Genomic DNA, 15,224 nt, shown 5'->3' on the forward strand with positions numbered 1-15,224 from the left:
ACTGCTCAATCATCAAAAGCAAACTCTTGACACCAGATTTTCTTTAGTCAGAGAAATAAAAGTGATGATACATTTGGGGTATTGTAAGACCACATTCAAATCTGCAATGAGACATCAAGAAAAATTTTTCACAACTGAACACAATCAAGGTTAGAAATCCTTCTGCCACTATTTCTCATGCTGAAACATTCAACCCTTCAGCTTTTAACTGTGGCTGCTCACCGACTTACAAGCTTGAAAATATCTTTCCATAATTTCTATTCTATTACACATAAACATTGAGAACCATATGACACAGGTACTAAATACTTAATTGCCATTTCTAATTTTAGAAATTCATCTTACTTTCTGGGCAAAAAATAAAAGTGGAAAAGATGGGAACCCTGAAGTAAAATACAGGTATAATACAAATAAAATTTTGAACAACTGCGAATAATGTATTTCCTTTAAACTGACATGAAACTATTAATACTACATCCTTAAATTATAAAAAAAATTTAAAACTAAATTTTGATATAGTCAGGCATGCAGGGGAGGCCAGAAAGCCAAAATTTTTAGATGAATTTTAAAATACAATATAAAAGTCAGTGATAGTTTAGATCTTATGAGATTAAAAGTCTGTATACAATCTACAAAGAAATAAGGAGTGATGATACTGCTCCTGTGAGTTCTCTAAACCATATCCAAATTGCACATCACATGACAAATAAAATCTTAGTCAAAACTGAAAAGGCTGGGCGCAGTGGCTCACGTCTGTAATCCTAGGACTTTGGGAGGCCAAGACAGGCAGACTGCTTGAGCCCAGGAGTTCAAGACCAGGGTGGGCAACATGGTGAGATCCCATCTCTACAAAAAATAAAAAAAATTAGCCAGGCATGGTGGTACGCACTTGCAGTCCCAGCTACTTGGGAGGCTAAGGTGGGAGAAATGCTTAGGCCCAGGAGGAGAAGGTGGCAGTGAGCCAAAATTGCACCACTGCAGTCCAGCCTGGAAAACAGAGCAACACCCTGTTTCAACAACAACAAAAAAAGTTGAAACAATAATTAAACATTTTATATGACCAAATACTCTGCAAATACACTCCCCTCAAGGAAATATATTCTATGTGAGTGCTCTTGAATTTGTAGATTTGCAAAGGCCAAGGACACAGCCCTAATGAACGTCAATGTTTACTATACAAGTTAGGGAAAACACATACACAGGCATAAGTTTAAAAACAAATTTTAAGACACCTTTGTAGGCATTTTTTTCCTACATTGTTCTTCTGTATTTTTCAGTAAGATGTAAACGGATGTGACACAATGCATTTAAGAATTTCTTACCAGGCCTGGTGCCTCACGATTGTAATTCCAGTACTTTGGGAGGCCAAGGCAGAAGAATTGCTTGAGGCCAGAAGTTTGAGACCAGCCCGGGCAACACAGTAACACCTACACTCTCTCTACAAAAAGATTTAAAAATTAGCCAGGTGTAGTGGTGCATACTGGTAGTCCTTGCTACTCAGGAGGCTGAGACAGCAGGATCCTTGGGGCCCAGGAGTTCAAGGCTGCAGTGAGCTATGAATACCATTGCACTTAAGCCTGGACTACGCAGCAAAACCCTATCTATTAAAAAAAATTCTTAACCGTAAGAGACTGTATTATTACTACACAGTAAATATTAAAGACAATGACCCTTTGGAAGGCCGAGGCAGGTGGATCACGATGTCAGGAGTTTGAGACTAGCCTGACCAACACGGTGAAACCCCATCTCTACTAAAAAATTAGCCGGGTGTGGTGGTGCTTGCCTGTAATCTTAGCTACCCAGGAGGTTGAGGCAGGAGAATCACTTGAACCTGGGAGGCGGAAGTTGCAGTGAGCCAAGATGGCGCCATTGCACTCCAGCCTGGGAGACCCCGTTTCAAAACAAACAAACAAACAAAAAAGACAATGAAGTCATCCCCAATGCATATCTTAGCCACAGGTTACTTACTATCCTTACAAAAATCTCATTTCACAAGAAAGAAAATGAAAAAGTTGTATAAAGTTTGTTTTTTTTTTCCTTTTCACCACTAGTTTTACAAGTCTTACTCTCAGTATCTAGTATAAGATAATATTTTCTCCAAAAGAGAAAAAGACAGAAAATTAATAAGGTACTTGGTTTCACCTCCATTACTAATTTAGCATAGTTAAAAATATACTTTATCATCAAGTATAAAACTACCAATCAGATGTTTTAATATTCCTTTTGCTTCTATTATTTCCTTTAAAAGTACACAGACTCAAAAATAACTTTAAGACATCTTCGTTAAAAGTAAGTATCATGGTTTATAATGTGGTTTCTGTATGTAAGTAATGCCAGCCACACTTATAACAGCATTTGCTATACACAAGTCTTTAAGATATATTAAGACAGGCCGGGCGCGGTGGCTCAAGCCTGTAATCCCAGCACTTTGGGAAGCCGAGACGGGCGGATCACGAGGTCAGGAGATCAAGAACATCCTGGCTAACACGGTGAAACCCCGTCTCTACTAAAAAATACAAAAATCTAGCCGGGCAAGATGGCGGGCGCCTGCAGTCCCAGCTACTCGGGAGGCTGAGGCAGGAGAATGGTGTAAACCCGGGAGGCGGAGCTTGCAGTGAGCTGAGATCCGGCCACTGCACTCCAGCCCGGGCAACAGAGCGAGACTCCGTCTCAAAAAAAAAAAAAAAAGATATATTTAGACAGCGGACAACTCATTGCGGTGGCGGCGGCAGATGCTTGGGCACGGTGCAGTGGTGACTTGAGCTACAAGCCTGGTGGCAGTTGTTCACCAAGCTCCAGCCCCCGCGTGTCTCCCAGGCTCCACACCCCTGATGCTACACAGGTGCTGAGCCCGCTCCGACCGGGACAATGATCAAGTATTTCCTAGGCCAGAGCGTGCTCCAGAGTTCCTGGGACCAAGTGTTCGCCAACTTCTGGCAGCAGTACCCGAAGCCCTATAGCAAACGTGTTGACAGAAGACACAGTACACCAGGTGGTGACCGCTGACCAGAAACTGCTGTCCTGGCGACTCCTGACCAAGACCAACAGGATGCCCCACTGGGCCAAGCAACTGTTTCCTGTCAATGTTGTTCACTCGGTGTACATCCTGGAGGACTCTATGTGGACCCACAGAATCAGACCATGACCACCTTCACCTGGAACATCAACCATGCCCGGCTGATGGTGGTGGAGAAACGATGTGTGTACTGTGTGAACTCTGACAACAGTGGCTGAACCAAAATCTGCAGGGAAGTCTGGGTCTCCTCTAACTTATTTGGTGTTTCCAGAGGTGTCCAGGAATTTGGTCTTGCCTGGTTCAAAAGCAACATGACCAAGACTATGAAGGGTTTTGAATATATCTTGGCGAAGATACAGTGCGAGGCCCCTTCTAAAACACTTGTTGAGAGAGCCAAGGAAACCAAGGAGCAGGCAAAGGAGATGGCACTGGTAGCTACAGAGAAGGCAAGGATCTCACCAGCAAGGCAGCCACCTAGAAGCAGCAGCAGCAGCAGCAGCAGTTTGTATAGCCAGCCCACTACCACCACCACCACAGCATCCCAGACAGTTTGGCTTAGCCCCCTCTGCCCTCCTCTCCACTGTACTTTATCATTAAAAATCAACTTCCAGCCCTAAAAGTACATATATATTTATTTATTTATTAAGACAGCTGATCAATTACTTTACCAAACAACATAGATTTAATGAATGAATTCATATGAGAGGACAGGACTAAAAAAACAAGTCACCTTAAAAACAGGAAAACATTTTTCTTTTCACAGTAAAGGAACTATACCAATTACTTTTTTAAAATGAAATTCTCCTTTGTAAATGTATATACTTAGTTTATGTACTAAGAATATTCTTTGTAACTCTGGTTTCAATTACACAGTGCCAATAAAGAACATTTTTCTCTAAGTTAACTTGCATTAATACTGACAGAAGATTAACTAAATTTTACAAATTATTTCACAAAGATTACAAAAGACTCACTCATTACAAAACATTCACTACCTGAAATGTCAGAACAGTGTTCAACAGGTCAAAGACATCGACTGAATGTTTCTATAGTTCTGATCCTTAAAATTCCTTTCTTGATGTAATAGGAACTAAATTTGCACAGAAGCAGGGCTTTGGAATACATGAGAAACTTTTCAGTGACTATAAGTAGAAACATGCACTGGAACAAAACCATTCTTCAGTTCAAGTTACCATTGATCATGATTACCTCACAAGACTTGTGTATAGCAAATGCCAGTTAGACTACGGAAACAAAACATACAAGAAAATTAAGAACAACGAAAAAAAGGGAGGAAACAATAAGGGCTAGAAACTAAAACTCAAAAATGCTAATTGTTGAATATCATGTATCTTATATTTCCCTTATCTTTGACTTTTATCTAAGTACTTCTGAAATATCTATACTATTATAATACTTTTACTTAAGTCTCAGAATCTAACAAGAAAAAAATACTTAGTCAAGGTAAGCCAGGTCATGTAGCTACACAAAGAACCATAAAATCTCTGTGGCTTAAAATAAAATTTCCTTCTTCAGGCTGTCCATTGCTTATTGACAGGTCTTTTTTTTTGTGGGGGGTGGGGGACGGAGTTTCACTCTTGTTACCCAGGCTGGAGTGTAATGGCACGATCTCGGCTCGCCGCAACCTCTGCCTCGTGGGTTCAAGCAATTCTCCTGCCTCAACCTCCCGAGTAGCTGGGATTACAGGCACGCGCCACCACGCCTGGCTAATTTTGTATTTTTAGTAGAGACAGGGTTTCTTCATGTTGGTCAGACTGGTCTCGAACTCCTGACCTCAGGTGATTCGCCCACATCAGCCTCACAAAAGGGCTGGGATTACAGGTGTGAGCTACCGAGCCCAGCCTGACAGGTCTTTTTTAACTCAGGGGGAATATCACCTCAAAATGTTGCCTCAGGATCCAAGGACGGAAGAAAAAAAATAAAAAGCTCTGAAGATCTCATACTGGAACTTAAATACTACAGCAATATTAGGATGCACAATTTTCTTTCATACATTTGTTTTTCTCACAACTCACTTATTGGCCAGAATTAGTCACAGCCCCTAACATGAAGGATGAGAACAAAAACTATTTGGTAAGCAGCATTAATGACCAACAGAGAGGCATAAAAAGAGTTGATACAATGTTACACAGGCTTTCAGATTCAAGGCAAAATTTAAAGTAGCCTGCAAGGAAAATGTTGTGAGCAAAGGTCTTTCTTACTCTAAAACATTTGCCAGTTGAGAAAGCAGCACCTTGGCATCTCAAACAAGTATGAATATTCAGCACAAAGTAAAAATCCCAAAGCAAAAAAAAGACTCTTTCATCACTATGCCTATTATAGCACTATATTACTACAATTAAGAATGTTTATGATTTTAGTATCTCTAACTGAATGCTCCAACAGCATTTAAATTCACTCACTCAACTTCGTCTCAAGAGACCATCCACATATATTCAACAAACCTATTCGGAGTTCCTACTGTGAGCTACTTGCTATCCTAGTCATTATAACCAGGGAAGTAAGCTCTTATCTAAGGACTAAAAACTCTATCCCATTTCTAAATATTCAGATTCAATATTAAGAATAAAAAATCATGATTATTTATGCACAACTATTTCTAAAGCCACTTTTTTAAAAAAGTTGGTATGGTTCCAAGACAACTCAATGGGGGAAAGAAGAGTCTCTTAAATAGTACTGGGACAACTGGGTTTCCATATACAAAAAAATAAAGTTGGGAAATTACTTCACGCCATATACAAAACTAACTCAAAACAAATCAGAGACCAATATGTAAGACCCAAAACTACCAAACTCTTAGAAGAAAACACAGAAGAATATCTTTGTGACACTGAGTTGGGCAATGGTTTCTTAGATGCGACACCAAAAGCACAAGCAACAAAAGAAAATATAAATTGGGCTTCGTCAAAATCAAGAGAGTGAAAAGACAAGCTACAGAATAGAAGAAAGTATTGCAAATCATTATCTGATAAGGAAGTTGTCTTAACAACATGCTACAACATGAATAAATCTTGAGAGCATTATATTAAGTGAAAGAAAGCTAGATGCAAAAGGGCACAGATTATATGATTTCATTTATAAGGAATGTTCACAACAGACATTTCCACAGAGACAGAGAGTAGATAAGCGGCTGCCAAGGGGCTGGAAGTGGCAGGAGGAGGAAAAGATGTGACTGCTAATGGATAGTGGGTTTCCTTTGGGGGTATTCTAAAATTAGATAGTGGTCATGGTTGCACAACTCTGTGGTATATTACAAATCAATGAATTTTATAAGGTTGAATTTTATGCTATGTAAATTATATCTCAAACTATCTTATTTATTTTAGAGACAAGAGCTCACGCACTGGAGAGCAGTGGCATGATCACAGGTCACTGCATCCTGGAATTCCTGGGCTCATGAGATCCTCCCACCTCAGCTTCCCGAGTAGCTGGGACTACAAGGTGTGCAACACCATACCGGCTAATTTTTGTTTTGTTTTGTTTTGTTTTGTTTCGTTTCGTTTGGTGAAGACGAACTCTTGGGTTCATGCGATCCTATCACCTTGCTTCCCAAAGTGTTAGGAGTATAGATGTGATCCACTGACCCTGGCAAAACTATTTTTTAAAAAAAGTGACAATGGCTTAACACCTATATTAGATGACAATAAAACCAGTGCAGATGGTGATGAAAAGCCAACAAATTCAGGAATTAACAGACTTTATAACCAAGTATATCTACTGCCCTGTGAAAGGAGGAAATGACAGAGTATGAACAATAAAATATTATAACATATATTGACTTACAAACATTAATCACTTTTCCTGCCTTCAAAACATTTGAAGGGGACAACAATCATCTCATTCAAAAAGACCAACTTAATGACTGAGGAAGTTAAGAAAATAAAAGCTAAGGAAAAAAATAAGATTAATGTACCAAAATATGTATGAATGACATATTGTAGTTTATGCTTTCAGAAGGGACACAGGGAAAATGAGGAGGCCAATCTATGGGTATAACAGAAGGCTCCTAAAGTATGGTGGTTTCTGAGGTAGGGACTTCAAGTTGTAAATACAGTATCCATCTACTCCTGCTTTCTTACCAAAAGAACACTGATTTTGCTAGGGGCAATAATGGACTATCCTAAAATTTTCAAGGTTCTGGAAGACAGAAACGATAATATGACATAATTCTGGTAAATAAGATGTAATATTTGAGATGACTTGGGGTGAGTTTTAGAAAGCTCCTTGACTAGGGGCAAACTAAAGTGATATTATAACTCAGGGTCCCCAGGTTTTTGGGTATTCACTGGAAAAAGTACCCACACTTGTGGCCAGGCGCAGTGGTGCCCGCCTATAATCCCAGCACTTTGGGAGGCCGAGGCAGGCGGATCATGAGGTCCAGAGATGGAGATCATCCTGGCCAACAAGGTGAAACCCCATCTCTACTAAAAGTACAAAAATTAGCTGGACATGGTGGTGCATGCCTGTAGTCCCAGTTAATCGGGAGGCTGAGGCAGGAGAATCGCTTGAACCCAAGAGGCAGGGGTTGCAGTGAGCCAAGATCGCACCACTGCACTCCAGCCTGGCGACAGAGCGAGACTCCCTCTGAAAAGAAAAAGAAAAAGAAAACTCACTTTTGTAACTGTTGCACCTTGAATTCTTGTTGTTTCAAGAAGTTCCAGAAAGAAGCTTGGCCCAGTGGTTGGGTACAGAGTTTGCCTAAATTGGAGATTAACTTTTGGCAAACTCTCCTCACTACCATACTAAAATCCCCACCCAGGAAGTAGCTGATGTGGCATTTTCTATACATCTGATGTATGTAAAAGCATGATAAATGTGCCTGCACTGCCTTCATTCCACCTCTAATACAATGACTCAGCTAACTAGCCCGGGTGTTTACCTTTGGGGAGGCATTGCCTTTGGGACTATCCCTAGTGTACTCCTTACTTGGTGCAAGTAATAAAATGCCCCTGTTAAATCCTACTTGGTTGTGGTCACTGGACTTGTCACCCACCAAGTGACTGAACCTACCCATTGTGTACCTAACAACATGAGCCTTCTTGCCCTTTTCTGCTTCCTCCTCCTTCCTGTCTGGAGCTGAACTAAGGAAGACAACAGTATGAGCTATATTGTAACTGACCATGAGGAAAAGACCAAGAGAACAACAGCTCAGTCTTCAACAGCCTGGCATCCTTACATGATCACATCAACTCTGGAATGTCTACTTCTGGACTTAGAAGGAAAACCTTATCTATTTTGTTTAACCACTGTTAATTGGCATTGAGGAAAAAATACCACGAGACAAAAACTTGAAAAGATCAGACACAAGTTCATAATAAAAACACAGAGACCTAGAACAGCCATAAGAAGCGTACAACATTGTTGATGTTTATTTTACAGAACTTTTAGATTACATCTAAAAACAGAAATTCACAGACAGAATACCTAAGATGACGACCACAATGCTATGAATATTCCTTAAACTAACTTTCATGACAACTCTAAGACTAACTGAATGCTTTCCTTACATAAGAGATCTCAGTAAAGAAAAGGTGATGCTTTCATTAACTGTCCTGAGCTCTTCACTGTCAATCTACCATAGGTTATAAACACAATAAATATCATCTGTTTTCCTATATACATGGATCTCAAACAACGAATTTATGTATTTTATTATTATTATTACTATTATTGAGACGGAGTTTTGCTCTTGTTGCCCAGGCTGGAGTGCAATGGCGCGATCTTGGCTCACCGCAACCTCTGCCGCTCCCACCGTGGTTCAAGCAATTCTCCTGCCTCAGCCTCCCGAGTAGCTGGGATTACAGGCAAGTGCCACCATGCCCAGCTAATTTTGTATTATTAGTAGAAATGGTGTTTCTTCATGTTGGTCAGGCTGGTCTCGAACTCTCAACCTCAGGTGATTCGCCTGCCTTGGCCTCCCAAAGTGCTGGGATTACAGGCTTGTGCCACCACGCCCGGCCTAAGGGATTTATTTATTTATTTAAGTATCAAGAATTTAAAAAAATAGCAGCAACGGCTTAACTGTAACATCAGGAATAACTAATAATTCAATTATCAATCACAAACCATGATGATAATATTCGTAATCTTCTCAATGACAAATTTCAAACTCAAACTCTACTGGGTAAGAAACAACATACTTTTTTTTTTTTTTGAGACAGGACCTTGCTTTGATGCTTAGGCTGGAGTGCAAGGGTGCGATCATGGCTCACTGCAGTCTTGACTTTTGGCACTCAAGTGATCCTCCCGCCTCAGCCTCCCTAGCAGCTAATACTACACACATGTACCACCACAGTTAATTATTTTTTGTACAGATGGGGGCCCACTATGTTACCCAGGCTGGTCTTGGACTCCTGGCCTCAAGCAGTCCTCCCACCTCAGTCTCCCAAAGTGCTGGGATTATGGGTATGAGCCACTGTACCTGACCCATACAATATATATTGAGTTCCACAAAAAAGGGAAAATTAAGGTAACAATTTAGAGAGGGTATGCTCTGACTAGACTAGGAGTCTTTTCAGCTCCAGCTAAATGCTGAAATGCAAACAAAATATTACAGTATAAACTTATCAAAAGAAATCCCAAATCCAGTTTTTATGTTTAATGTCCCCCAATTTAAATTGTCATATAAACCAACAAAACACTTCCACAAGCCAGTATTTTGCAGCTTATCTATTGGGTACCCAACACGTACATTTTATTTAAATTTTAATAACAAAAATCTAAAATTTAATAAGCAGACTTCTGTTTTCAGTGAGATGAATTTAGCAGAGTTGGCATTTATGTTTCTGCCTGAAACAACAAAAAAACCTGGAAAAAATAGATGAAACAATTTTTAAGATGCAACATATGTCAACAAACGGCAATGGACTAGGTTATGGGAAACATATTATGTAAGCTTTCTGATCATACCAGTTTAACTGAAGAGTTCCCAAACTATCCTGCAAAGAAGGGGGAAATCACATGGGATTCAGGAGCCTTTGTAAGTCAAGGACATAAGGCTAGAAACAAGTCCAGGGAGGCTAAGACTCTGGAGTTCTCAGGACACAATACCAGAGAGGAATAAGCTACCAAGAGAGGAAGATTTCCAGAGGAGGTTCTCTCTAAGCAATGAGATAAAGATTGACCAACCTGGGCCAGACATGGAGGATCACGCCAGTATCTCTAGCACTTTGGAAGGCCAAGGCGGGAAGGATCATTTGAGCCCAGGAGTTCAAGACCAACCTGGGCAACAAAGTCAGAGCCCATCTATTTAAAAAAAAAAAAATTGACCCAGCCTATGTGCTTAATTTAAGAAGCTACACAAAGGTGGATGAAACAACAAAGAATCAGACAGTAAAATTCTTTAAGTTCACCTGAATTTGGAATAGCTCCTGTTCCCAACAGTTGGAGTGATTAACTTCATAATTTACAGGGCACTGAAAAACTCAGAAGGATTTGTAATGGACAAAAAAATTGCCCTAGACTAAAATCTGCTCTAAAATGCCCTCCTCACAACACTTCCTCATACCAATAGCATATCTTTAGAACACCAATTAAAATCTCACATTGTCTGTGAAATAGCCTACACAGAAATGTTTTGTCTCTACTGAACAATGCACTCAAGTATTTGCATTTGGAATAAATCATTTCCTGACCTGTAATCTTCTCATATAAATTACACCTTTTATCATTCAGCTGAGATTGTAACTTGCATTCCTTTACTACAACAGTGCCTTACAGATCAATTTGCTGTTTTCTGTGTACATGCCAGTCCAGTATGTAACACATTGCATTTTAGTGAGGTTCACATTCATTTCACAAACAAAATCTCCTGCTTGAACGATTTCTAGCTTTGGCTTATTTTTTCCAGAAAAGAAACAGTTGTACTTTTAATAGGCTGAATAATTGAAAAGTGGGAGGGAATGACTGAATAAATCAAATAAGTAGAACAGAGACAAAATTAATATTTAATTTGGAAAGATTATAGTAAACACAGATTATAACAACAAATAGTCCAAGAAATGGAAAATGAAAAACTTGGAAAAGAAATTTCTAATTTCTGAGGATTAATATTTATTTCTAAGTTTTAGAATATTCTACAGGTTCACAGTGTCCTGCATGGTGACTCCTGAATTCAAGTTGAAAATGACTTAAGAGTGTGGCAATGCCGGGCGCAGTGGCTCACACCTGTAATCCCAGCACTTTGGGAGGATGAGGCACGTGGATTGCTTGAGGTCTGGAGCTCAAGACCAGTCTGGCCAACATGGTAAAACACCATCTCTATTAAAAATACAAAAATTGGCTGGCATGGTGCCATGCACCTATATATAATCCCAGTTACTCAGGAGGCTGAGATATGAGAACTGCTTGAACCCAAGAGGCAGAGGTTGCAGTGAGCCAAGATCGCACCACTGCACTCCAGCCTGGCCAACAGAGCAAGATTGTCTCAAACAAACAAACTAAAAAAGAGTGTGGCAAATACTTGAGTACTCTCGCTAAATAAATACCAAATATGGTGGAAAGGTTAGATTCCATATTCAAAGGCAAAACCCTGAGATATTTTTACCTTATAATTTTATATTCTATCAACAACAGTGTGTTGGAAGGCATCTATGAAAGAGAAAAAAGAAGTGACTTCAATATGCAATATGTAATCACAGGCCTTGAGATTATATGAGGAGGGAGGAGGTGTTAAAGAGTATTAAAAATGCCTATTTAAGTAGTAGCCGAATTCAACACAACTTTCTGTTCTTTTTCACAACTGCAGATTTCTGTAAGCTAACCATAAATATTCAGTTGAATATATGAGGAATAACAATTCTTCAAGTACCTTATGTTAACATAACAGTTTCACAGTGCCACAGTGAGGTAAACAATGACTCCAGCTCTTAAATTCCCAAAGATAAAATCACTCTTAATATCTTCTCTGAAGCTACTTACTAGTTCTCTTATATAGTGGTGTGGCCGTTTCCTCTACCATGATTTCAGACTTCTCTCATCTCTAAAAATCAGTACCTTGAAATACGAACAGCAGACTATACTAACCTACTACCCTCAACCAGTCATTCACCACACTCATGCATATCCTAACAAGTTATTCATCATGCCATTCAATATTATTTCTGTCCTAGTTTCTGTCCAATAATCATTTCTGGTGATTTCAGTATCCACAGTGAGGGCTGTTTTAATTATTCAATTTCTCATTTTTTTTTATTTCCTCTTCTTTAATGATTTTGTCCTCAACCTTATCTCAACCACTGACTTACCATGGCATACTCTAGACCAGAGGATCTTTAACTTTACTCAAGCAATGTAAACCTATGGACCATCCTTTCAGACATAAGAAATCCTATCTTAGACCCTTACCATGGCCCCAAACAGCAATCCCTCAAAAATCTCGATTTCAAGCATCTTTATCTCTCTCAGGCCACCAACTCCTATTTTTCCATTTCACATTCAAGTTCCCCGGACCTAAGATTCATTGATCTCAACACTGTCTCATTGTTATTCATCTCTCATTTTCTCACTTTTTTGCTCACCAAATATAAAATCCTAGGTCTATTATTAGAATTTTCATTTGCCCATCTCTGAATGCATCTTAGTTTTTCAGCCAAACCCCAATCATCATTAAATCCAACTCCCCACCTACTTTGTTTCTGTGTCTAATCAATCAGCTGAACACAGCTGGAGATGAGTGACTGTAGGGAAATGAATGATGAATTCATCAAAGATTAACAATGTCAGTTAAAAAATCATGACCAATGTCAAGTCAGCCTTTGTTGTACATAATTTCCTTATTTCATTCAATCTCTACTCCCCTAGATGACTATTTCATAACTTCTCTTCTCAAATCCTATCAGCTGCTATTTTGCTAAAAAGCAGAAGCAATCAATTTCCACAAGCTCTCACCTCTCTCTCACTACCTAGCCACCTACAGCGATTCCCAAATACAGTATCTCTTCCTTCTGTTCTGTTACTACAGAGTACGTTTATGGCACTATCTAAGGCCAACTCTGTTACTACCCAAAGACAGGGTTCTAGTAATTCCTCCTTAACTGCATCATCAACTTAATCCTATCTCTGAATTGTTTTCATCAACATACAAATATGGTATATTGTATTCCATTTTACAAAATCTCATCTTCCTCCTAAAGCTCTGCTCCATTTCTCTTTTTCCCAAATGCCTTGTCTACAATCTCTGTCTCCAATCTACTACCTCCAGTTCTCTATTAAACTCACTTTATCAGGCTTTTGTTCCCACTATTACACTGAAACTGCTGATCAAGGTTACCGATGACTCATTAGCTAAAACTAAATTGTAGATTCTCAGCCTTAATCTTACTTCACACTAAGCAGCATTTGACACAACCGGTAATCCCTTCTCTTCGAAACAGTTACTCCACTGAGCTTTCTGAACATCACTTCTGGACTTCATACCTCCCTGTCCCTTCTTTCTCATCTACCTAATCTTTAAAAACTGCTCCAGGGTTTAACACTTAGGTATGTTCTATATTTACTCTCTACGTCAACTCATTCAGTCTGATAGCTTTAAATGCCATTTATATACTGACTACTCCCAGATTCTCCAGCCTAGACCTCTCCCTTGAACTAGCAAACATGATACTTTAAGTAACTGCCTGTCTAAATAAGCATCTCAAACTTGACATATCTAAAAGACAGATTCCTAATCGCCAGTATTATTACCACTATCACTACCACTCTCCAAAAGGTCTGCTCCTCCAGTTAATTCTCATCTGAAAAAAAAAAAATAGTAACTCTATATTTTGCAGGAGCCAAAACCTTAGAACCCATCTTTCACCCTGTCTCTCACATCAGATGCAATTCAGCAACCCACTCTTATCAATTCTGTGTTGGAAATAAATATGAATCTGAGCATTTTTCATTACCTCTACCACTGCTATCACCGTGATCTAATGCTACCACAGAATCATTACAATTGCCTCCTAACTGCTCTCCCTACTTCTGCCTCATCACATACCCCAAGAGTCTACTATCAACAAAGAAAGTAGAGGGATCCTTTTAAAACCACCTCGTTCATGCCTTCCCATCTCATCCAGAATGAAAGCTTAATCTTGCAATGGTCTATAAGGTCCTCACAAACTATCCCCTGCCATCCTGTTCCCCTTCTGATATTTTCTTTCTCCTCTCCCACTTTTCACTCCTCTCTCACCATACCACATTCACTGCTCCTCAAATATGCTAGGGTTATTCCCAATCTCAGGGGCTGTGTACTTGCTCTTCCTTAGGCCTGGAATACTTACTCCAGACATCTACATGACTAGCTTCCTTGTTTTCCTCAAGTCTTCACTCAAAAGTCACCTTCTCGGAGAGGCATTCTGTGGCTATCTTTTCTAAAATGTCACCTCCATCCCCTCAAAATTCATGCTTTCATTTTCCTTCCTGGCACTTATCTCTATCTTACATACCATTCATCATACTCATTTATCTTCTTATCTTTTGTCTCTCCCTCCATAAACTGACTTCCATAAGGGCAGCAATTTGGTCCACTTTGTTCACTACTGTATTCCCAGTGTCTGATACGTACAAGGCATGCAATAAGTATTTGGATTTTACATCTAGGATTGCCCCCTCATATTTCAATCTTTAAATGCTATCCAACACCTGTCAAAGACTAAATAACACTGATATTTGAAGATGCTTGGGTGAAAACAGGTCTTCAAATACCACAGGATAAAGTATTAATGCCTATTAGTATATACTCAAAATTCTATCATTTTATAAAGCTGTATTTTTAGACCTCAGTAGCTTTCTTCTTGTAGAAACGAAAGTAAGTTATTGTGTAATGTTCTGTCTGTGGCTTTCACTGAGAATTATTATCTTTTAAAAGCCATATGAAGAACCTCCACACAAACCACAAAACCATTATAAACATCACTATTAATTACAACATTTGATACTACTTAAAGAAAAATGCGTTCTTTTTTAACTCAGAGCCAGGAAAAACAATCTCTTAAAAATTTATTTATTTTATTATTTACTAAATATATCCCTGATTCTCACCAACTCCACACAAGTAATAAAATTCAGAATTAAACACTTATCATTTGTTCACAAATTTAAGTTGAGGAGATTTCTATTGAACCATCTTAGTTTACATGGATGTTTTTTAAGGTCTTACTTCTATTTTGTCAATCTTATTCATAGTTACCCTTAACAAAAGTCACCT

General features: G+C 39.1%; 1 protein-coding gene and 1 pseudogene across 4 annotated transcripts in view; one reads left to right on the forward strand and one right to left on the reverse strand.

Annotated features, from left to right (window-relative positions):
• The window catches only part of JMJD1C (jumonji domain containing 1C), a 370,899-nt gene that overhangs the window by 270,957 nt on the left and 84,718 nt on the right, over nt 1-15,224 (reverse strand). The gene's annotated exons all lie outside the window — the stretch shown is intronic.
• Nucleotides 2,869-3,527, forward strand: LOC104655676 (annotated as a pseudogene).

Source organism: Rhinopithecus roxellana, chromosome 11 (genome assembly GCF_007565055.1).
Source record: "Rhinopithecus roxellana isolate Shanxi Qingling chromosome 11, ASM756505v1, whole genome shotgun sequence".
Classification (NCBI taxonomy): domain Eukaryota; kingdom Metazoa; phylum Chordata; class Mammalia; order Primates; family Cercopithecidae; genus Rhinopithecus; species Rhinopithecus roxellana.